Raw genomic sequence first — 23,825 nt, forward strand, 5'->3', positions numbered from 1 at the left:
ATAGTTGATAGCCAAAAGAGGTAGCCAAGTGTCTCTCTCAGTGTTTCTTCCAAGGTCAAAAGTCATTAAGTTGAACCACTGTTGCATTGGAATTGTCAATGCTTGTAATCATGGAGTTTACTGTTATCTCCAACCCCTTTGGACAAACGCTGTAAGCAACAGAGATTCCTAATATCACCCAGTGATGTTTTGTACAGTTCCTGGGTGCTGCAGTTGGCCTGTGGGACTTAACTGGTTTTTCTCAAGTGCTTTCTCCCTGGGTTTTCTATATTATTGCTTATTCTCTTCCAATGCTATTCATTCACAAAATGCCTTCTTTCTCTGGTTTCATTCCTCTTCTTCATTCCTGAAAGTTAACTTGGTCACCTGCTACTGTAATGTGGTGCTCCATGCTCTAAATTGAAAGCCATCTGCATTAATTCTGTTGTTTATGACAAGATTATCATAGACAGGAAAGCAGATCTTTTATTTGCTGGTTTGAGTGCTTGTCTGTTTATTCCAGTTACAGACATTGTCTTAGAATTCTAAAGAGATCCTTCATTATTTAGACTATGTTATGACTGAATCTCTCAGTGCCCACTTCTGCTCTTCCCCCCAGTGGACACCGGTTGCCTCAGATGCAAAACTCAGCCTGCCTACCTGTCTCAGCTGAGCAAGAACTCCAGTCTGGCTCCCTTTCCCTCTAGGCAGCGAGAGGCCAGGTGTCTCACAAACATTCATGCAATAAGGAACACCCGTTTCTTTGGGTCCTAGATAATGGTGTTCTTTTCAGTTGAGAAAGGGTTTCCTGAGTCCTAACGATTCTCTTGTTAGATAAGTCCTAACAGGCAGTAAAATGTGTGGAGGCATGCGTCACTGGGCATTCGCAATCTGCCTTTCAGGACCCACCTTGTAGTCTGGGATACTTGAAGTTGGTTTTCTCTGGACGAGACATTCCTTTGTTTACAGTTTCTTTTTTTTACTTTTTTTATTTTTGGTTTTTTCGAGACAGGGTTTCTCTGTATTGTTTTGGAGGCTGTCCTGGAACTTGATCGGTAGACCAGGCTTGGTCTCGAACTCACAGAGATCCACCTGCCTCTGTCTCCCGAGTGCTGGGATTAAAGGCGTGCACCACCACCGTCCGGTTACAGTTTCTTTTTTTTAAACATTTGTTTGTTTGGTGTGTATGTTCATGTGCCATGCTGTGCACATATGACAGTTAGAAGATTATGTCATATGTGCTGTTGGTTCTCCGCACACTGTTTTCAGGGTTCCTTGGGTTGTCAGGCCTGGCGCCAGCTCACCAGCCCACAGAAGGTCTTTTAAAGACAGCAGCTGCTAGTCACCCACTGCCATCTAGTTTCAGGAGTGGTTCCTAGTAATTTGCATTTCTGAAAATGTCCCCAGGTGATGAGAGGGCTGCACAGGTCGTAACACTGCTCTCCCCCAGACACAGAAGTGCAACATAGATGGACACACTCCTTAAGAAAATTCTCACAATGAACCCGGAACCAAGCCGTCACCTTGGAGGATGGAGATGGGAATGAGGGTGTAACAGTAATGGATTCCCATATTGTCTGCTAGGGAGGGGAATCCGCTTCTCGTCTAACTTCTTGGTTCTGTCTGCCTCCCCTGTATAGAATACTGTTTCCTGTATGTAGGACAGGAAGGGCTGGAAGTTGACTTGTAAACCCAGAATACAAGAAACCATTTCTCCTTCCTCAAAGTCCATTATAGACCTGAGCGTGTGGGCATGGCGACGGCCCACCCCAAAGGAACTGTACTTGAGAGAGAGAGACCTCGGAACACTCAGCCCTAAGCCCTAAATGGGATGTCTGCTTCAAATCCCCTCCATCAGGGCTTAGGGAACCCTGTGGAAGAGGAGACAGGAGTATATGAGCCAGAAGGGATGGAGGACACCAAGTCAGCAAGCTCTCTAAATCAACAGGATCCTTGCACATATGAACTTACAGAGACTGAGGCAGCATGCGCAGGGCCTAACCAGATGGATGGGGTCTTAGAGCTGAAAGTAGAAGCGGGCGCATGCCCCATCCTCAACCAGAAGCTATCTCCAATTGATGACCACTTGCAAAAGAAAATTAAGGTTTCTCCATGGGAGTCTCACGGGAGAAGGGTGACTTAAGGAGAAGACATATGTCCAGCAGTAGATGACCAGCAGAAAACGAAGTTAAGTCAGTGGCATCTTGGGAGGTTTCTTGTCTCATAATGTAGTATTGGAACATTTTTTAATCTTATTTTTAGATTTTGAAATACACACACACATATACACACATACATATACATACATACATATACACTATATTTCTCTTTCTACCCCCTAGTCCTTTGCATATATATTATGGCTTCCAGTTTAGTATTTTTAATGGGATTCTTGAGTGTGTGAATGAGTGGGTCTCTATGTTTGTTTGTTGTGCCTTTTAGGGGGGCTCTTTTCCCTTCTGCTTGTTTGTTCTGTTCCTATGTGTTAGTTTTTGTTACGTTTTATTTTATTGTATCCCTTAGATCAGTGGTTCTCGCCCTTCCTGATACTGTGACCCTTTAATACAGTTCCTCATGCTGTGGTGACCCCCAACCATAAAAATCTTTTCATTGCTCCTTCATAACTGTAATTTTGCTACTGTTATGAAATGTAATGTGTTCTGAAATCTATGTTTTCCTGATGGTCTGAGATGAGCCCTGTGAAAGGTCATTCGGCCCCTGGGGGGGCGGGGGGGGGGGTCACAACCTATAGGTTGAGAACCACTACCTTAGAATCTTGTTTTCTAATGAGAGACACAAAGAGGGTGGATCTGGGTGAGAGGGGAGGTAAGGAGGAACTAGAAGGAGTAGAGGGAGGGGAAACTATAATCAAGGTGTATCATGCGAAGATAGAAGATTATTTCCAAGAAGAGAAAAAGAATTCAGACAGGAAAATGAGAGAGGGAGGGAGGGAGGGAGAGAGAGAGAGAGAGAGAGAGAGAGAGAGAGAGAGAGAGAGAGAGAGAGAGAGAGAGAGAGAGAGAGAGAGAGAGAGCGCCATCCTTGTTATTAGAGTTTGTTGATCGGATCACACTGACGGACAGACCCACTCTGGACTTCCTGCAGTTTGTGTAATTGCTCGCCACCTATTTTTAGTCCATCGTGCATGACTGAGTCAGAGCAGGGCCTGGTGAGTATCACATATTCAGTATCACAGGCTGGCAGGTGTTAGGCCTTGGCACTGTGAAAGGTGGAGTGTCTGAGTGTGAGCCTCTGCCCTCCACCTACCTGAGAGGAGCCACAGCCAGAGTCTCCATTTCCCTGGTTCTCTGCTCTGAGAAGTGTGTCTGAGTGGCTGTGCTCCTTACCTGGCCTAGCAGTCCTTGGGACACACAAATGCACCCTTGCCTGTCATCGTCTGCGGGTGGGCTGTTGGAACTCCTGTTCTCTGGCCTCCATTCTCAGCACACCTAGGGAAAATTACTTTGCCCAAGCTAGAGTCTCAAGATTTGCTCCTAACTCTGGCATGTTGAAATTGAGTTAATCCTGACATCGACTCACTGAACGTGCTATTTATTCAGTTATTTTAGAAGGGATAATTACAGCAACGTCTGTCTAAATACTTTAATCATATGCCAAGATAGTTAGAAAATACATGAATATCCCTGTCTGCTTATTGCTGCTTCCGTAATTTACATGTCGTCTGGTTCAGTGGTTCTCACTGGGATGATTTTAACACCCAAGGGATATTTGACAACATCTGGGGACATGTTTGATTGCTCCAACTCCAAAGAGAGTGGAAGTTTCTGTTAAATACCCCGTGATGCTGGGGACAGTTCCCCAGCAAAGCACTGCCTGTTCCCAAATGATGGTATGCCAAGGCCGAGAAAACCTGTAAGATTCAACCAGACATTTGAAGACTTGTGCTTTTTCCTCCAGACGCACCCCCTAACCCCGTTCACTTCCTGCCTTCCTTCCTCTTTTACTTTGCTGCTTTTTCAGCAAAACCAGACGTCCACAGCTAGGACTTTAGGAAGTCATGGGAGTGTTAACAGTGCCTTATTTACCCATGTTGTTGACTTCTTCTAGGATAAGTCTTGTATGCAGCTGAGTGGTTTGGGAAAGCTACTTGTAGTTGACCACAGGCCTCAGGGGAGCAGACTGAGTTAGGTGCACAGGACACCAGCAGTGTTGTAGGTTCCTTCTCTTCAGGGTTCCTTGTGAGATATTCTCCCCTGGAAGGTGGGTCGTTCAAAGTCACATATAAGTGCTTGCGATTGGGGCAGGGAAGACTTGTGAGGACTTGGAGAACTCTGGGTTGATCCACACATATTCTCTCTCTCTCTCTCTCTCTCTCTCTCTCTCTCTCTCTCTCTCTCTCTCTCTCTCTCTCTCTCTCTCTCTCTCTCTCTCTCCTTCTCTCCGTCTCTCCTTTTGCCCCACTTTACTATCTCATGAAACACAACCAAGCCACATACATCATTATGGACCCATGGAGTTGGGTTGCCTAGATAGGTATTCCCTCAGTGAGGAAGTCACCTAATGGCATATTTCTTGGATCCTGCCTCAACTGTTGAATGACTCCACTCAGTTCCATTGAAATGGAGTCAGTAATTTAACTGTGTATATAAGCATGGATGATTGGGGTGGGGGGAGGTGTTCCTTTTCCTTGTAGAACACTGGCAATACAGTTTAGTCACAGAGATCATGTCTGGGCATGCTGGATGTGTGCAGAATTCATGTGTCAGGGCTAGTCTATCTGGTCATTCCTTGGGAGCTTGAGGACTTCACCGAGACACTTCCCATTGACTAATAATGAAGAAGAGTGTCCCCTTAGTTTAATGCTGTTCCAGAAGTTTGCAACGTTGCTTAGCTTTGCCCACACCATCATATGGATTAAATGAATGTCGGTGGAGGAACGACCACACCAGAACAAATCTAACTCCAGCTGGCCGGCATTTCTCGTTGACAAAAGTAAAAGCAGTACAGTGGGTATCACAGAAGGTTATATATAAAGATCTTCTTGCCATTCCAGTGCAGTTCACAGGCTTGTCTGCCCTTGTCCCCAGGAGAGACTTTTATAGTCGGATTCAGGAAACAGTCTCTCCACAGGTTTCCCCATGCCTGTTGCTGGCTCTGTGTACCTGGGTGACTGTGGGGCTGCTGGCTTCCAGGCAATCCTTAAGAAATGGCTTTAGTCTTCACAAACCTCTGTTTTGAATGTATGCCCCTAGGGCAAAAAAGAATTATTCATTTTTAGGCCTTTGCCTCCCAGCATATTCACCACCCTTTTTAAATCTCAGCACCTTCTGTGTTGTCTCATAAGAAAGAGATATTCTGAACTGCTCTCTGGTCAAATTCAGAATCCTGCAGAGGACCTACTTTTTTAAGTCCCTATGTCAGGTTTTTGATGGAATCTTTAAATATGACAAGATTCGATGATGTTGCCTGATACGTTTGCTAAGTAGGAAATAACCAGCATGTACTTTTTCTGGTGCTGAGTTGCAGTTCTGGTCAAGGATGAGTCCACCAGCCCTGTAGAATCATTGTGCTGCGAGGATAAAAAATGCCCTCCAGGCTTTTCTAAGGGGAAGGAAGGAGTTGGTGTGGCCTTGTAGAGGGCTGCCAGGATGAGTGGACCAGTGGAAGGCATTCTTCAGAGCTTCTGTGAGGGAAGCCAGGAAGCAGTGTTTTCTTCATTGGGTACGGGGAGAGGAGAGGGGTGTCCTAGCAGGGAAGTTAGAAGTCCTTGAGTTTGTTAGACTCTGAGAGACAACTTCATTTTGATTCTCAGCAGCTAGGCAAGCAGATGCCCAATCTTTCTGGACCACCAAACAGATGAGGCAAAGTGTCCACATGGCAGCCTCCTGGCTGCTCTTGCTTTCCCACAGAAACACCATGCTCTGAAGAAGCAAACTTATTCGTGAATCTGCTGTCCAGAAACTCGGGTATTTGGTGTCAACTCACTTATTAATTTGTTACTAACTTAGGCTTTCACAAGTTTCCTAAGCTGGAGGCACTTGCAGGTGTAAGCAACATGACCATTTGAGGATGGCTGTTTAAACCTGATTCAATTCATTTCATTTGAGGTCTCTGTTTCAGAGCCAATATTAGTCATTTGGCTTCCAGAGAGCCTTTTAACACAGGTGTCCTTAGGATGTCAATGGAGGTCATATTAACTTGGGGGAAGGGCTTGTTCTACTGTGGATACTTTTGCTGCAAAACATTTTATTTGAAAGAATAACATATTAATATGAGCCACACTTGAACTTTCTGTTCCTGTCACCCAGAGGCCACGTTCATGATTTCTCTCTTGCAACTCTTCTGTATCTTTTTATACAGACATTTGTTCACAAGAGGATAGTTTGTATGAATAGATAGAATCACTGGATTGAATTCTTTTTACTTTTTTAAAGACCAGGTTTCACTATGTAGTCCTTCTTGTCCTGAATTCAATATGTAGGTCCAGGCTGGTCTTGAACTCAGAGATGTGTGTGTCTCTGCTTCTGCCTCCCAAGTACTGAGATTAAAGGCACCACCTTGCACATCTCATATTTTTATGAGATGTGGAATTATATTTCAAATTAATAAAATATAACTTCAAAGTTTGGAGACCAGTTAAGGAGATGAAATACAACCAGAAGATCTGTGCCTTTTATATATTTAAAAATAGAAATGTTTTTATGGGTTGCCTAGCTGGGAAGCCTGGAGTGAGCCCATTGAGGTTCCGGTAATTAAACGCGTGTGGATTAACGAGCCTGGATGATGAGAATAAGATGGGAACACACTGTTCACTGCCCAGGCAAGGAGTGAGGCAGTGCTTGCGCTTTCCTGGGTAAGTATGTCAGAGGAAAACAACAGCAGTTAACCGGCCTTTCGAAGTCTCCTGCCTGTTGGAAACCAGAAGTCTGTGGTGGGTAGTATCCCAGCATACCAGTGCTCTATCACCTGCTAACAGGCGTTCAGCTATTCCTGTCTCACCACATCACTGTCCCCTGGCCTGTCTGCTCTGCTGACACCCACAAACGCAACTCACCTCTCCAGCCTGGACATCATAACATTCTCGTGCTTGAAGCATTTATCTTCATTTTTTAAATCTTTTTATTTTGAAATAAGTTTAGATGTACAAAACATTGCTGAAATACTTGAGAGAATTCCTGCCTACTCCCTTCCTGTTTTGTTCAATACCAGCACTTCCCCTAAACAGTTCATCTGGAGGCAGCACAGGTGTTGTTCATCCTACCCTGCCAGTTTGGCAGGTGAGAGTTAATGTCTCTTTTCAGTAGTTTAGTCTTTGAAGGTTTGCACATGCATATAGCACATTTTGGTCCCATTTACCCCACCCACCCTATTTTATCCCCTGTGTACCAAGCTCTCATTCTCTTAGCAAGCTTCCTACTATCATGCCTTTTGGGGTCTGGGTTTTTTGTTTTGTTTTATTTTTTGAAATAGGGTCACACTCTGTATCCCTGGCCCTGCTAAGTAAACCAGGTTGGCCTTGAACTCGAGATCTGTCTGCTTCTGCTACCTAAATGCTGGGACTAAAGACATGTGCCACCGTGCAGCCTTGTTTTTGTGTTGCGATTCACTGAAGCATAGATAACAATCCCCCACTACCCCCAGAGCCATCAACTGCCACTCACTCTCCTTTGGAAGTGGTTGGAGTCCCACAAGTGCCCTAACCCCCATCTGTGATTGAATAGGGGTAGGACTCATCTTGTGCAGGCCTGTAGGTAACCTCATGAATATAGCATCCATGTCATTCCCAGAAGACCTCAAGGTCCTCTTTTCCCATCATCTGAGGCTTAAATTCTTTCTCCTCTTCCTTCCATGATATTCCCCAAGCCTTGGAAGGGGGTGATATGGGTCTCCTGTTGATGGCTGAACAGAGTGTTGATGTCTTGGTGTCTCTTGAGCTGACGTCTCTCCTGAGGCCAGCCTCTTCCACATCAGACAACCATGTGTTTTCTGTTTTTCTCTGCCTGTGTTTTCTTGACTTGCTCACCTTATGACCAATTTGTGGGACCCCTGGCAGTGTCAGGAAGGTTTGTCCCTGGTGTCATAAACTGCAAGACTTTTTCCCCTGCTTCTTACTTGTCTTTTGAGTCTGCCTCCAGTGTATTGACATGTGAGAAAGGGTTTTGTATTTATCTAATTGAATTTCTCTTTTACCATTTGGAGATTTAGTTGCAATTTTCTTCGAGGGTAATGAAAGTTTTCCATGTTCCTCCTGTGGCTTTTTTTCCCTAAATTGTAGGTGCTTTGGGTTCACTTTGGTGTAAGTATGAGATGTGTCTTCACCTTCATGTACATTGTTGGCATTTAATGAGAAGTTCCCCCTGCCCCCCCCCCACTGTCTGGTCTTGTTTTTTTGTGTTACTATTCCACATTTCATTAGCTTCTACTACCCTCCCATGCCATGCCAAAGCAGAATTGATTAGTTCTTTGAAAACTTTGTAATTTAAAGCAAATGCAGAGACAGAATGCTAATATATTAAAGCCTGAGGTTAGTAAGTTTCATCAGCCTGAGGTTAATAAGTTTCGTCAGCCTTCTGTGTCAATGTTCTACATCCTCAGATTCAGCCAATCTGGATTCAACCAACTTCATATGGAAAATATTTGGATCAAAAAATTGAGTCTACTGAACACATGTCTGCTTTTTTCCATAGATAGTGTTACTACTTACACAGTATTAACCATTAAATAAATAATCTAGGTACATGTATATGTGACTTGTAAATATGACACATAGTTTTGTAAGAGCTATCTTAGAAAACTTCAGCACCTGCTGGTTTTGACAGCCAAGAGGTCCTGGAAAGAGCCTCCTATGGATACCAAGGACCAGCTGTACCCTGATGATCTATAAGAAAATGAGACAATAGCAGCCTGAAGGCCACTGAATTAGTTTAGCATAGGAAAGAGGGTGGATGGTTCCCCTCAGCTCAAGTCTATAAGTGGGCCACATATATTCACTGCAGGAAGCCGTTGGTCCCTAATGGACTCACCCTTGCTCACTATTACTATACTCCTAGCTCTAGGAAGCAATAAGTATGCTTGTGAGAAATTTGATTTAAACTTTTAGTGGCATAGTGAGTGTGTGTGTTTAGATAGGCTCTTAGAGAGGCTAAAAGCCAAGTCAAAAAATTGTAGAAAGGCTGTAAGAATCCCTGTCGTTCCTGTGCAGAGTTTGGTAGCGGGTTACAGGAGCATCTTATTTGAGAACACTGTTGGCAAGATGTGTCATTAGATGTGTCTCTGCACCAGTGTCTGATGGATGGAGTTCATTAGGTGTTTCCTCCTGTGGCACGCCCTGTGGCAGGCAGGAGGAGTCAGTGTGGTGGTCATCTGTGTGATCTGTTGTCCTTGGTCTCTAGGTTAACACAGGGGCAGTGAACACACTTGAAGGTCACATACTCTGAAAGCAGCAGGCACCCGGTTCTGACTACACCACCTGTTTCTGTCAGTTGGGTGCACATTATCTAAGTTCTGTGCTGTGTATGAGGGTAACGAGGTGCCACGCAGCTGTTCCAACTGAATGTAGTAATATATGTCCATGGCACCTAGGGTATGTTCAGTAAGGGACTGTCAACATCAAAGTCTCCTCTGTAGCTTGTGAACACGGAAGCATGTGCTTCCAAGGATTTAACGCGAGTGCCAACAGGGCAAGGAGAAGAGCTATGTGGTATCCCTCCCTTGTCTTCAGGAGGTGTGTTCTAAGAATCCCAGCTCACATCTGAAACTGGCTAGTACCAAATGCTATGTTTACTTTTTTTCCTACAATAAGACTTAACTTACAAATTATGCACAGTAAGAGACTAATAAGATAGAACCTTTGGATCCTCATTCTATAATAAAGTTGGTGTGAATGTGCTCTCTCTTGAGTCAAGACAATAATATTCTCTTGCTGTGGTTAATTGGGAGTGACCGAAACCATAGGAAACGAATTCTTGGATAATGTGCGCTAGTGCAGTTTAGAGTTATGTACGAGAGGCCCTGAGTTCAGACCCATGTACCACAAACCAAGAGGTGTATGTGTGATTAACAGGTATAAGGTCGAAACCCAGCTCAGGTTTGAGAGAAAGTTCTGTCTGACTTTGGTCTGTGTTTCTTGAGGTCGTGGAACCTTTAGAGCGGCATCTAAAGGAAGCAAGTTAATCATTGGGGGCATACCCTTCAAGAGGACATTTTCTGTTTGCTTCCTGACATCATGAGGTGAGCATATTTGCCCCTATAAGATCCTGCTGTAGAGCATTTTCTTAGTTAGTGACTGATGGGAGAGGGCCCAGCCCATTGTTGATGGTTCTCTTTTTTTTCTTTCTGTTGTGCATTTTCTAAGAGAGTTGAAGCTGGTGAATTGCTGACTGTCTGTGTTTCCTCACAGGGGCACAGTGGGTTGATCTCAGGGTGCATTGCATAAGATTGGATCCTGTGCTGGCTAGTGTTTTGTCAACTTGACACAAGCTAGGGTCATTTGGGAAGAAAGAATCTTAATTGAGAAAAGGTCTCTGGAGGATTATCCTGTAATTAAGTCTGTAGGGCATTTTCCTGATTGATGATTGATGGAGGAGGGCCCAGCCCATTGTGGGTGGTACCATCCCTGGGCAGGTGGTCCTGGATGGTACAAAAAAGCAGGCTGAAAAAAACCACGAGGAACAAGCCAGTAAGCAAGCAGCACCCCTCCATGACCTCTGCATCAGCTCCTGCCTCCAGGTTCCTGCCCTGGCTTCCCTTAGTGGTGGAGTCTGACCTGAGAACTGTAAGCTGAAATAAACCCCTTCCTCCTCAAGTTTCTATTAGTCATGGTGTCTTATTGCAGCAATAGAACCCCTGTGGGCAGGCATTTATGGGGGTTCTTTTTATGCTACTTAGCATTTACACATCAGAAAGACATTCCTTTCTCTTTACTCTCCACATCTCCCGAGAAAGATGTGCTTTCTCACCCAGTTTTAGACTCAGCTGTGCGATGGAGCATGTCGGCTCCAGGGCTGGTGTGTGGTCCCCGAATCAGGTCGCAGCTTCATCTTCCTGCATATGTACCTGCTGGGAAGGTTGACAGCATCCAGTTCAGGGCTGGTATTTGTTCCATAATACTTGTTGAATGAGTTAACTTGAAGTATATCTGGAAGAATAGTTCCTACTAGTTTTCGCTTGTCAAGTTAGGAAAGTTCTTCTCTGGTTCCTTTTTCGAGGTCAGTCCCTGCGAAGGAAGATTAGATACACTTTCTTAGATTTTATCTAAAACAATTATGGTACTATTAACAGTCATTGGGATTGTTTCCATAGAATGGTTATTATAAGACTGATAGTTTGTATAGTCCAGAGCAGTTTTAGAAGCAAACTTAAAGCTTAGGGGTTTTGTTTGTTTGTTTGCTTAGTAGATTTTCTTGCAGGGGATAATGGAGAAGCCAGGCTGTAATTCCCTTTGACCCCCACTAGGCTGGGCTTATTTCTGAAGGCCAGGGCAATGTTTACGAGTGGCAGGTGTGCGGTATGTTTGGTTTAATAAATGAAACTTTCCGTTTAACTCTGCCAACAAGGTGACTGATGTAGTCTTTAAGGCAGTGGTTCCCATCCTGTGGGTCGAGACCCCCTTGGCAAACCTCTGTTTCCAGAAACATTTCCATTACCATTCATAGCAGTAGCCAAATTAGGAAGTAACAAGGAGCTATATTAAAGGGTCGAAGCACCAGAAGGTTGAGAACCCCTGCTCTGAGGAAACATGGCTTCTGAGTTAAGTAGTGTGTTCTCAGCATTATACTCCTACAGGCTGTGGACCTGGGATTTGCTTCCAGTTTGAAACAGTCTGTGTCCTCTGCATGGCGTGCAGAAGGATGCCAGCGACCTCACCCAGGCCAGTCTTTCTGTTTGTATTTTGAGGTGTTTCCAGTTGGCCTTTGTTCATTTCCTCTACTTTTGCCTAACCACTGGGGAGCACTGGGGAGCTTTGGTCAGTGGCATCATGTATTCTAATTCTGTAGGTCTCAGGTGGGATTTGTTTGGGATGAAGATGGACGGCATGAGTTTCTGCTTCTTGAACTCATCGACTCTCAGCACTCCGGTTCCCACTGGGGTAACCTGCAGGCATTCTGATGGCAAAGTGAAGGAGTAATTTAATTTCATTATTGAAGCCCTTCCCTCTGCCTCAGATCTTTCTGGTTTTGGTTTTGTTGTTTTTTGTTTACTTTGGCTTTCCTTGCACATTTTCTCATGAGACAAATCACATGCACAAAAGCAGGGGTGAATTTGGGATTTACTAATTTCAAGAATATACTTTGTAAGGCGGATGAAGAAAATTACGAATTCAGAGAAAGTTCAAAGTCTGTCTGTGAGACTGTTTCTCTAGTACATCACATTGCAGCATGATCATTTAAAAATATATACAAATGGGTAGACTCAACTTGGGGTGAGGGTTTTCGGAGACCTGGCTGGATTGGGGTCTGGCTTGGTTCCACGTGCTTTTTGTCATGCCCGTTAGTTCTTTGTGCTGGCCAAAGGGCTTGCCGTGTTGACGAGCTCTGTGTTCTTGTGTGACTTCAGTTTCAGAAGCGCTGACACAGCTAATCCGAGCATTTATGGCTATTTCCACTTCCAGCTCAGTGGGTGGCTCTTTGGGGATATTCACACAGAAATGGCTTAATTGGATTTCAGCCCAGACACAGTATCTGAATGGTTCTTTATGAATTACATTAATTGGGCTGCTGCCATAGGAAGTCTCTCTGTCTCTGTCTCTCTTTGTCTGTCTTTCTCTCATGCACACACACACACACACACACACACACTCACACACTCACTCACTCACACTCACATTAGAGTTTAGAAGTGCTGTGATTCAGTCCCTTTCATTGGCTTGTTGCTGATTTGTTTCATAAACAAAATGGCCGTGGTTGTGGTAGTTCATCTCTGTAGTAAGGCCGAGGCAAGAAGATTGCTGTGGCTGTGAGACCACCCTGAGCTATGTAGTGAGTTCCAGGCCACTTCAGGTTACAGAGGGACGGACGCCTTATCTCAAAAGATAGAAAATCATGACAGACATACTTGAGAACAATAAATAGGCTGGGTGTGGTGGTGTATAACTAATCCCATCACTTGGGGACCAGCCTGGTCTACATAGTGAGTTCTGGGCCACTTCAGGTTGTAGAGGGATACATTATCTCAAAGACAAAATGAAGACAGACCTGAAAGCAATAAACAGATTGGGTGTGGTGGCACATATCTTTACTCCCAGCACTCAGGAGAGAGAGAGAGAGAGAGAGAGAGAGAGAGAGAGAGAGAGAGACACGCAGGTGGATCTTTGTGAGTTCAGGACCAGCTTGGGCTACAGAGTGAGTTCCAGGACAGCCAGTACTACATAGTGAGACCTTGCCTCAAATTAAAGGAGAGAAGGGAGGGAGGAAGGGAAGGAGAGAGGGAGAGAGCGAGAGAGCGAGAGAGAGAGGGCGGGGAAGAGAGAGGACAATAAATAAAGAGCCTTGAAATTAAGAAATATAGTTAATAAGTATAACTATCCTTTGGTTGTGGAATGTTTGTGATTTTATGAATTCAAGGTGCATGTGACTATTGAGACTGATTCAAGAGTATAGTCTGTAAGGAACTGACATTTGAAAAGAAAAGATTTAGGGCCCAAAGTGGCACTGACTGCCGCAGTCCATCGGGTATTAGCAGCGGATCTTACGGAGTTAATAAACAATTAAGAAGTGACAGTTAGCTGGGTATGGTGACTCAGGCTTATAAACCCAACGCTTGGGAGGCCAACCTAAACTATTGGACTAACGTGAGAATTTGTATCCAAAGTAAACACAACAAAACAGGCAGACAACACACAACAACAGTAGCACACCCCGCCTTCCGTCTCCCCAAACAACCTGGAAGTTTGTTCTGCAAGACTGGCCAGCGAGCGCCACTTGGACACTGGCACAGGGGAGGTTGCATTCTCTTTGTGGTGACTCTTCCTCTCTGGACAGTTGCAGGCATGTTAGACGGTGGTCCGTGGTTTCTGTGGGAATAGAAGGCCGCCTTCCAGAAGAGCCAGCTTCTCTGCATTCATGCCTCAGCTGTGAGGGTTGAGGTGGACAATGAAGTGGGGAGCCGAGACAAAGATGTTTCCAGGGCAGAGAAGAAACTGCAGACACAGACTCGTGGTTGCGAAGGGTCTGGCACGCGGAAAGAATGTGGGCGCCTGTGCTCTGGCAACATTCAGAATATGTTACAACAGCTAAATGGACGTAAAAAGCACAATGGATTACATTTCAATTCAGTTACAATAATTAGAAACCTCCACGTTAAATTCTTACAACCATTAGCTTTTTTAAAACGCCACTTATTATTTTTTTTATCAAAAATAAGTTGAAATTAGAGCTACAGGACTTACGCATGTTTTTCCTGAAATTTCTCACCTGTTGGCACAGATCCCTATCCAGACTCCCTGGGGACCAGCTTCCTGCTGTTCTGTGCATCGAGACTGCCCTGTTTGTCTTTCTGCATCTGAGATTTTTCACTGAGCGTGAAGTCCTCCAACTTACCCATGTTGTAGCTCCTATGCCTTCCTTTGTTGGGCTAAGTAATGTTCTGCAGTGTGCATGTTTCTCACGTTTTATTGGCCATTCGTCTCTCGGTGGACACTGTTTCCTTATTCTTTTGTTAGCTTTAACATCCTTAAAGGCTCTACTACTACTTCGTAATAGTGCAGGCTTGAAGGCGAGCTTGAGACACATAGGCCTGATCCAGACCATAGCAGCTGACACTATGATATAAGGGTAGAGTTCCAGCTGTGCTTCCTGTCCTGACATAGCCGTCTTACCTGGAGGTACAGTGCCTTTAATCCTGAGTTAATGAGAACCTGGACATTGACCAGCCCAGAGCTCTGGCTAGTTCCATTCTGGGACACACAGATGTGTGGCTGGCAGGCTTCACAGGCTCAGCATTTGCCTGGATAAATTAATATGTGCTCTAAAATAGCACTCAGGTGCTCTCACTGAATAGCAGGGGTGAGGTTTGTGAGGTTTCTGATTTGATCAGCTCTAGGGTACAGGGAAACTCTGGTTTATATAAGACAATAAAATGTTCTTTATGTGGAAAAAAATGTGACTTTTCCAGAAAAAACACAGAGAATGTCAGGCATAGTGGTGCACCTGTAGTCCTTGAAATAGGGAGGCAGAAACAGGGTCCTGGGTTTGGTGGCAGTCTGGATGGCATAGTGAGGTCAGGGTCCACTTGAGTGCTACATGGAGGCTGTCTTTTAAAAATGAGAGGAAAGGGAAGCAAATGGTGCTGTGTTTCTCAGCAGGGTCATTTGGGGACATGAATGCCACTTTTCCAGGGTGGTGTGGGTTTCCTGGGGGCATCCCCTGGTATATGGAATCACTTTCTGTAGTTCTCCAGGCCCTACAGAGACTCCTTGAGGTGGTTAAAACCAGAAAACCTGACCTCGGCAATGCTTCAGGGGATTTTGTAATTTTTAGACTTAGATTTCATGTGCCCTTACACAGCCAGAAAAATATATTGTATACTTACTTCTTTCCAGAAGGAACCCTAAGCCAAGAGGAAAGGAGAAAGCCTTGCCCCCTCAGGAAAGTTGTAGTAAGGATAGAGGCAGGGGCTAGGACAGGGCTAGGAAGGGGTGGACTTCCTGTTTGCTAAAGCACTGAATAAATGGGGGAATTCTTCATGTCTGCCACTCAGTCAGGGCCCTGCCCCTTCTATCAAGATAATCTCTCCCATCTAAGGGGTCTCTAGACGTAAACTGCTAACCTATGAGAAATGCCAGGGCTTGGGGAGCGTATGGAAACACCAGTGAGCCTGGATCCACATGATGCCCAATCTTGTATCTCTGCAGAATGGACACCTTAGTACCATAGCACCTATCACTAAGATGAAATGCAGTGCCTTAAAAGACAGACTAGAGATTGTAGTTTGTGGACAGGACTCGTGCCCTCGTTCAGTAGCTATATATAAAAAGACAGTTATGCACAATACAGCTGGGAAGTTTATATTAAGGAATTAATAGTTGCTTTGATGTGGTAATAGTGTTATACATGGTTTTTGGGGTGTGTATGTTGAGTTGTCTGGGTCAGTTAAGTTGTCCGTGCAATTTACTTTAAACTCACCCAGGGCAGGTTGTGTATGTGCCTGTAATTGTGGAGGTCAGATGACAGAGTGTATGGCAGTGGACATGTATTGTGTCTACTGTTGCATGTATTTGGTTATGGTACAGCAGCGGTGGGTGATGCCTCAGGGCTTTGCGAAGGTGTAGAGGAGACTGGGTGGTAAGGTCCTAAAGGCTGTGGTGCTGATGCTGGGTTTGAGAGACGGCAAATATGGAGAGCTGGTGAGTCTGTTTCTTGCGTACAGGAGGAAGGCACTGGCCAATGCCCAAGATGAGGGCTTCTGTTTGATGCTTGACTTAAGCTTCATTCATAAAATATTTGGAAGTCCTGAGAGATCATAGTTGACAGTCTCAGGGAAGGTTCAAGCTAGGCTGAGTGGCTGAAGCATCAGGTCTGTTCTCAGGGTTCAGAAGGCCAAATGTCTAGAACCTAGGTGTCAGGAGAGTTGATTTCTTCTGAGACCTTCCTCAGCTAGAAGATGACCTCATGTAGGCTTTCCTTGGAGTACAGACCTCGTGCCTCGTCCTCTGAGCAGGATCCCACCCTGACTGCTTCACTTTAGCTTAGGCGCCTCTTTAAAGATCTCTCATGGCGTACTTAAAGCTGAGTGAAAATGTGTTTCTCATCCTTCTGAACTTGTCACTTGAGAAGACCGCTTTAGCAGTGGTTACCTCTGCCTTCCTGGCTCCCTTTTCGAGAGATTTTTGTTTGTGTTTTAATGGGAGGGAGGTGCTGTGCATGTTCGAGAACTTGGAGAAACATGTCAAAGGCAGAATTTGCAGCCCTGATTTTATCTACCATTGTCAGCTTTGGCCATTTTTTTTTTTTTTTTTTTTTTTTTTTTTTGGTTTTTCGAGACAGGGTTTCTCTGTATTGTTTTGGAGCCTGTCCTGGAACTCACTCGGTAGACCAGGCTTGGTCTCGAACTCAGAGATCCACCTGCCTCTGCCTCCCGAGTGCTGGGATTAAAGGCGTGCGCCACCACCGCCCGGCAGCTTTGGCCATTCTTACAGTTTCATTTATTCAGTTCTTTATCTCCAAAGGTAAGGGTTGGGAAGTAATTAGTGTTTGACATATATTTGTCGTTAGGCTAAATTAGTTCAGTCATGAAATGTACTTGAATTGTGTCAGGTAGGAGGAATTCATTTTTCCTTCCTCCTTCCCTCCTTTTCCTGAAAGAAAGAAAGAAAGAAAGAAAAGTGTGTGTGTGTGTGTGTGTGTGTGTGTGTGTGTGTGTGTGTGTGTGTGCATACGTTTTGTTAGTGTTGTATACATCTTGACCATTACTAAACCCTGTGATGTACACACCTGTATTTACAAAAGTGTAGGAAGGGGTGTATCTTGAGTTTGAGGCTAACCTGGACTGTGTAGCTAGACCCAGTGTCAAGAAACAAACAAAACCACAGAGAGGAAAAGAACCCTGCTGAACCTTTTCCAAATGCTGAATGTGATTAGATTCTCATTAAGCCGCTGAGAGGCATTGCAAGACATGCTCCTGATTAGGGGAATGGGACTGAACTAAAGGGGAGGCGTAGGGAAATACTTAGCAGACCATTCGCCATGTATCGAGAGAGCCTGCATTTCAGATGATTCTAAAATTTATATTGAAGTTCAGTTTAAGATTTGCAGTACGACTTTCTTGTTATTTTAGATACGCTTTAATAAACTCGTGATTGTCTCATGATCAAAATTTGATAGTGTAAGATCCATTGTCATTTATTTTCAAACAACAGAAAGAATTCTTGAGGGGTCCTGTCAGGTCCTCAAGATTCTGAAGGGCCTGGGGAGAAAGCCTGTATGGTAACGTGCTTGCTTTTCAAGTTAAAACCTGAGCTCCATCTTCAAGCTAGGCATAGTTGTTTGTGTTTGTAATCCCAGCACTGAGGAGTCAGAGACAGGAGTATCCCTGGGGTTTGTGGGCTAGCCCAGCTGGATTGGTGAGTCCCAGAACTCTGTCTTGGTGGTGTGTGTGTGTCAAAGTGGACAGCTCCTAAGGAACAACCATAAGATATGTATACATGTGAGTGTACTCACTGCGCATGCATGTGTGCGTGCTCATGCGCGCGCACGCACACACGGTGTGTGAGGAAGCATAAATACATCTGACTAAACTGGAACTGCAGCTCAGTGGTTCTCCCCCGCTGGTTGCTGCTTTTTTGTTCCGTATTTGAATTGTAATTGTTAAGGGCTGACCTGCTGTTTGCAGTTTTGATTTTTTCTCATTCCTGGGATATTTGAAGGCAGAAACCATTATTGCAGAGGTTAGACTCAATACTGGCTTTGTCAGGAATGCCCTCTAATCTGATAACCGGCATTACTCTTTAGAATTGGTATACGCTCAGGTCAGCACAGAAAACTTGGTACTTTGCCATCTCCTGAGAGCTCTCTATTGACGGAAAGTTCAGGGTTCTCTAGGACCTGTTGGAATCCTGTGACTAGCCAGTGGATTTCAGCCCTCCTGGGACCCTGATTGGTGCCTTTTTGGTGCTGTGGATGATAGACAGTGTTGAGGTCATCCTCCTTGAGCCGTTTTGACTCGTGACTCAGATGGACAGGCTCTGAGCTGCTCAAGATCAGGTTAGCCAGAGAAGCTAAGATTGGACTGTAGTGAAATCATTCAAGCTGGCTTGTTGCTCTGTTCGCTGTCAGAAACCAGTGTCTTCCACTGAGTAAGGTATAGCAAGGAGATGTTCCAGAGCCTGGAGGCTTTGCTATTCACATGAGCTTTTCTTTTTATATAAAGGATTAAAAACAATCACCTTGAACTTTCTTTTGATTTGAGCTGGGCAGGTTGGGGGGGGGGTCTTTCTGTGTTTTATATTCACATTTTGTCTTTCCTAATCTGAAGTCTTTTCGGTGCTCAAATAGTTTCATATTTTGGTACATATTAAATTTCAGGTCTTTGGATTAGAGATGCAAGCCTAATAACATGTATGCACATAGTTCAGAATCAGAAATATTTTCTTAGCCTGTATTTAACCACATACCTGAGCCTTGGTCTGTGTGTGCTATTAGCCCAGCCAGACATTGTTACTCAGCAGGTCTTTCATGGCTGCGTTGACATGCAGTCACTTTAAAAATGGAAGCCACCGTGCCCCCATGGGCTCCAGTCTCCACAAAAGCTGGCACTATCTGCTTGGTTGGGTTTGAAGCCAGTCTTTTAGGATAGGGAGCACTCCAGGAAGGCAGTAGTCACCAGTAGCAGTTGCTAGCCTTTTCATGGTGATCACTGTATGGAGAGAACATTCGCTCCCTTTCTAGCTGCTGCATCCTATGGGCTGGCTCCTGGCGGAAGGATGGGCACAGGCTCCAGGTTGCTGTGCAGCTTGCTGAGGCTGAGGTCAGCCTTAGTGAGTGTGGCAGTGGTACCACTGCCTCTTCTTCTCTGCCCATTGTTGTGTTTCTATCAGTGGGACAGGGAGGAAAAGTAGATTTCCAGAGCTTTCTGAAGAGTAACTTCTATGGTAGCCATCTGGACGGTTTGGCCATTTCTGAAGCAAGGGGAGTCCCGATGTCCAGTAGTAGCAAGCCTATAAAATATGCATACCTAACCCTTGTATTAACTCAAAGGGACCAAGCTGGAGAGAAGTGTGTTAGCTATAGATGCCAGCATTAGGGGTCCATATCAGACCCTAGATTGGAAGGAAGTAGCCCTGCATCACACAGAACACGCAGCAGCAGGCCTTTAAAAATTTGGAATGGCCGGGGATGTGTTGGTGTATGACTTTAATCCCAGCACTCTTGAAGAAGAGGCAGATCAATCTCTTTGAGTTCCTAGCTAGCCTGGTCTACATAATGAGCTCTGGAACAGCTAAGGCTACAAGGAGAGACCCTGTCTCAAAATGAAACAACAAGAAAAAGAGTATTTGAGGTCTGCTTGCACTCAGCTTTTTATCTGTGTCTATCCTGAAGCTGGGTGAGAAAGCACTGCCAGGCTTTGCAACCCATGGGGTCAAGCTTTCATTGGAGCATCCTCTTTAAGAAACAAGTTCTGCCTCTACACACCTTGCAGCAGACTGTACTAAGCCCAAGGGGTAGCTTTAGTTGAACCAAAGAAAATCACAGTGTTAACAGGAATTAGATCTGATCCACCTTTGGATCTTACAGAGGAAAAACTGTTATAGTACTGAGGTCCAAATTAAAGGTTTTTTTTTTTTTTAAGATACATATAGTCTAAATGTTGATCTAATTTTTTTTACTTCTAGGAGAGTGCAGATGCATTTTTAAAAGCAGCACACACTCACCTTTTCGTATCTTCTCATATGATGACTTTCAGGAGATTCTTAAATAAATTCTCCAGTGAGGTCTTCCTACTCTGCATGTGTTTGGTAGCCATTATCTAAGCAGGCTGATGGCTTTTGCATAACAGTGTTTTTAGATCACAGATTGTCATTAAGACCTGATTTGAACTGTACTTACTTAACCAAAGTTTTGAATAAACTGATAGTCCCAGATTCAACAAAGACAGTGATGAACTTCACTTAAACCCATGGTGAGGTCTTAGTCCATGTTTATCCCTATTTCTGTGCACACTTGGTATGCGGATGGTTTGACAGCCCATTGCTTTTCTCGTGGAAAACACTGTAAATATTTCTCATATTTGCATAAGGGAGGATTTCCGGCACCTTAGGATGGCTTCTAAGCAGTTGCATCACCATCCCAACTATTCGGCCATCTCGAATCATGCCCTGAGGCCTCTTGGCTTTCCTTGCCTGTTGTACTAACAGGCACTGTGTTTGGACATCAAGGGTTTCCACCTCGTAGTTTTGCTCATGGTCAGTGGATATGGTGCACCTGCACCCCTGTTCCTATTGGAAGCATTTCTTCTCCACACACCATCAGAAGAAGCAAAGGGGGTACAAAGACCGGGTGAATTTCCGTCTGTAAAGCCTAGTAAGGAAGACTGTCCATGCCCTGCTATATGATTTGGATCTTAAATGTCCCACAAAGACCATGAGTTTAAAGCTTGGTCTACAGCCTATGGCACCATTAGAAGCTGATGGAACCTTTTAGGAGGTAAAGTCTAGAACAGTGGTTCTAAACCAATGGGTAGTGACCCCTTAGGGGGATGTTGAATGAACCTTTCACGGGAGTTGTCTAAGACCATCAGAAAACACAGATATTTACGTTACAATTAGTAACAATAGCAGAATTGTTATAAAGTAATCCCAAAAGCAGTTTTATGGTTGGGGGTCACCACGACATGAGAACTGCATTAAAGGGTGGAAGCATTGGGAGGGTTGAGAGCCATGGTCTAGAAGGAAGTTGGGTCCTCTTTCCTGAGTCCTTTTAGGGTTGTGGGGAGCCAGGCTACCTCCTCTCTTTCACTTTCTCTCCCACGTCCTTAGCAGGGTTGTTCTACCATGTACTCCTTCCCAGGTGTTCTGCCTTGCCACCGCCCCAAAGCAACAGAGCCAGCCTGCTATTGACTAAATCCTCTAAAACCCCAAGCCATAATACACCTCTCCTCCATCAAAGTCAATTATTATCCTTGGGTGTTTTTGTCATAGCTACAGAAAGCTGACCTCCACAGTCCCCAAGGGAGTTAACACCCTGTGAAGTTGAGGCATTCATGTGTGTCCAAACACTGCACAGATAGACTTTAGAAAGTCTGACTTCAGACAAGAACCTCTTCTCAGTTAAAATCTTAAAAAATCCAACCTCGGCTGGGCATTGGTGGTGCACGCCTTTTTAATCCCAGCACTCGCGAGACAGAGACAGGGGGATCTCTGTGAGTTCGAGGCCAGCCTGGTCTACTGAGCGAGTTCCAGGGTAGCCTCCAAAACAATACAGAGAAACTCTGTTTCGAAAAAAAAAAAATCCAACCTTCTTCTAGAATAGCACCTGGAACTTAGAAATACAGAGATGATCGGCAGGGCTGTAGCTAAGCCACATAAATAACAGGGCCAGTGGTGTCAGCAGTAGAGTAAGAACGTGTGTCCAGATGCTAGTACTTCATTTCATCTTACACTTAACACTTGACGGAGAGAAAGGTACCTAGGATGTTCATTGCATTTGCTTACGACTTTTTCCTTCTAGTAAGTCGTATTGTTAAAACCATCCAGCTCTTGGGATAGAACTTGAAAATGTATAGCGAGGGATTCGTTTTTTAAATCAAAAGCTATGAACTTGCCTTGTAACATTTTATGATAGTTCTGCTTGAGTTATCACTTCCTACTCCAGTAAAATAGAGTTCAATTTTTTCTGTGGGTTTTTTTTTTTTAACATTTTTGGGTCATAATCATTCCTAGAGGTGAATTAATAGATCTTCTCCAAGTGAACTGTCAAGACAGGACCCTTCTGGGTTTGAAATGTGATTAAAGATGCCAGTGAACTTGCTTGGGAATCTGCAGAGCACACTAGTGTCCCCTTGAAAATGGTAGAGGAAACCAGAGGTGTTTGCCCAAGTGTGTGCACAGTGAATGCAGGACCAGCTGGACAAGCCGGAGGGAATGTGGCTACCTTTACAATCGAGCCATTTGCCCCTTAACTGCCAGGTAGCTCTGGTATGGGGGCAGAGGATGCTTTTAGCCCTAGGACTGGGATTCAGTTGGTGACACCTTGGTAAAAATGGCAGTGTAAGAGACTGTTTTGGACAGGGCTCTGTGTGGTCCACCTCTGTTGCATCTGAAAGCCTTCCTTCTGATTGGGGCAGCAGTGTTGTGAGGGGCATGTGTAGAGAAGAGCACTGGAGATGCTTGGGATTCCATTCCTCATTGCCATTTCTTCCCCTGCTGCTCGTGTGCGTGCGTGCGTGCGTGCGTGCGTGCGTGCGTGCGTGCGTGCGTGCGTGTGTGTGTGTGTGTGTGTGTGTGTGTGTGTGTGTGTGTGTACCCTGCAGGCGAGCATGTGGAGGAAGGAAGCTGACAAAGGGGAATGACAAGTGTTCGTGTTAGATGGGTATTTCTCAGTGTGGAGGGGCTTTCCCCAATCAATCAATCACCAGATGTTTGGGGATTTCTTTTTAAGTGTGTGTCTGTGAGCGTGTGTTTCTCATGTGAGAACAGGTGTCTTAAGAAGGCCAGAATAGGGTATCGCATCCCTGGGAAGCTGCAGCTGTGAGCAGTGGTGAGCCTCCAACATGGGTGCTGAGACCAAATGCTGGTCCCTCTTCCAGAGCTGCAAGCAGTATTAACTGCTGGGCCGTCTCTCCAGCCCCTTTTCACCAGTGTCTTCCTCTCCTTTCTTCTTCTTTTAATGGTTAGGTGAGCTCAAACAAGCAAGCGTACCTAACAGAATAGGTGTTTCCTATGTCTATATGTAATGCTAATACAGCCTTTCTCTTTCTCTACAGATCCCATAGAATCTTCTCCTACAGTGCTGCTCCAGCTCATACTTCTCTGCTGGGGTCTGAACTGACACAGGCTCTCAGAGGATCACTGCAGCTTTGTAACCTTCAAGGTGTCCTCAGCTGGGAAAAAAAAAAACAAAACAAACCTCATCTTTTTGAAGAGTGCTACGTTTTTGCCAGTCACCTCTTGCAACTGCGTGCCAAAGGTAAGCCTGTAAATTTCTGCATAAAAGAGGCCAAAGTAGTTGACTGTTTTTGTTGTTTTTTTGCCTTGAGTGCGTAAATTGCATAATAGTTTTTTTAAATTTTTAACGTTTTTTATTTGATGTGTATGGATGTTTTTGGATGTTTATGTGCATTATTTGTGTGCCTTAGTCACTGTGAAGGTCAAAAGTAGGTGTCAGATCCCCTGAAACTGGAGTAATGGTTGGTTGTAAGCCACATTGTGGGTGCTGGGAGTTGAATCCGGCCTC

At 44.7% G+C, this 23,825-nt stretch overlaps 1 protein-coding gene across 6 annotated transcripts in view; it reads left to right on the forward strand.

The window, feature by feature from the left end:
• Nck2 (NCK adaptor protein 2) overlaps positions 1 to 23,825 on the forward strand; it is a 120,099-nt gene that overhangs the window by 44,283 nt on the left and 51,991 nt on the right. For all 6 annotated transcript variants that reach the window (XM_040729228.1, XM_040729227.1, XM_040729231.1 and 3 more), the window contains one exon: positions 23,356 to 23,558. The gene's annotated coding sequence lies outside the window, so the exon portion shown is untranslated. The remainder of the gene's footprint in view (positions 1 to 23,355; positions 23,559 to 23,825) is intronic.

This window comes from Mesocricetus auratus, unplaced genomic scaffold, assembly GCF_017639785.1.
Source record: "Mesocricetus auratus isolate SY011 unplaced genomic scaffold, BCM_Maur_2.0 Super-Scaffold_100021, whole genome shotgun sequence".
Classification (NCBI taxonomy): domain Eukaryota; kingdom Metazoa; phylum Chordata; class Mammalia; order Rodentia; family Cricetidae; genus Mesocricetus; species Mesocricetus auratus.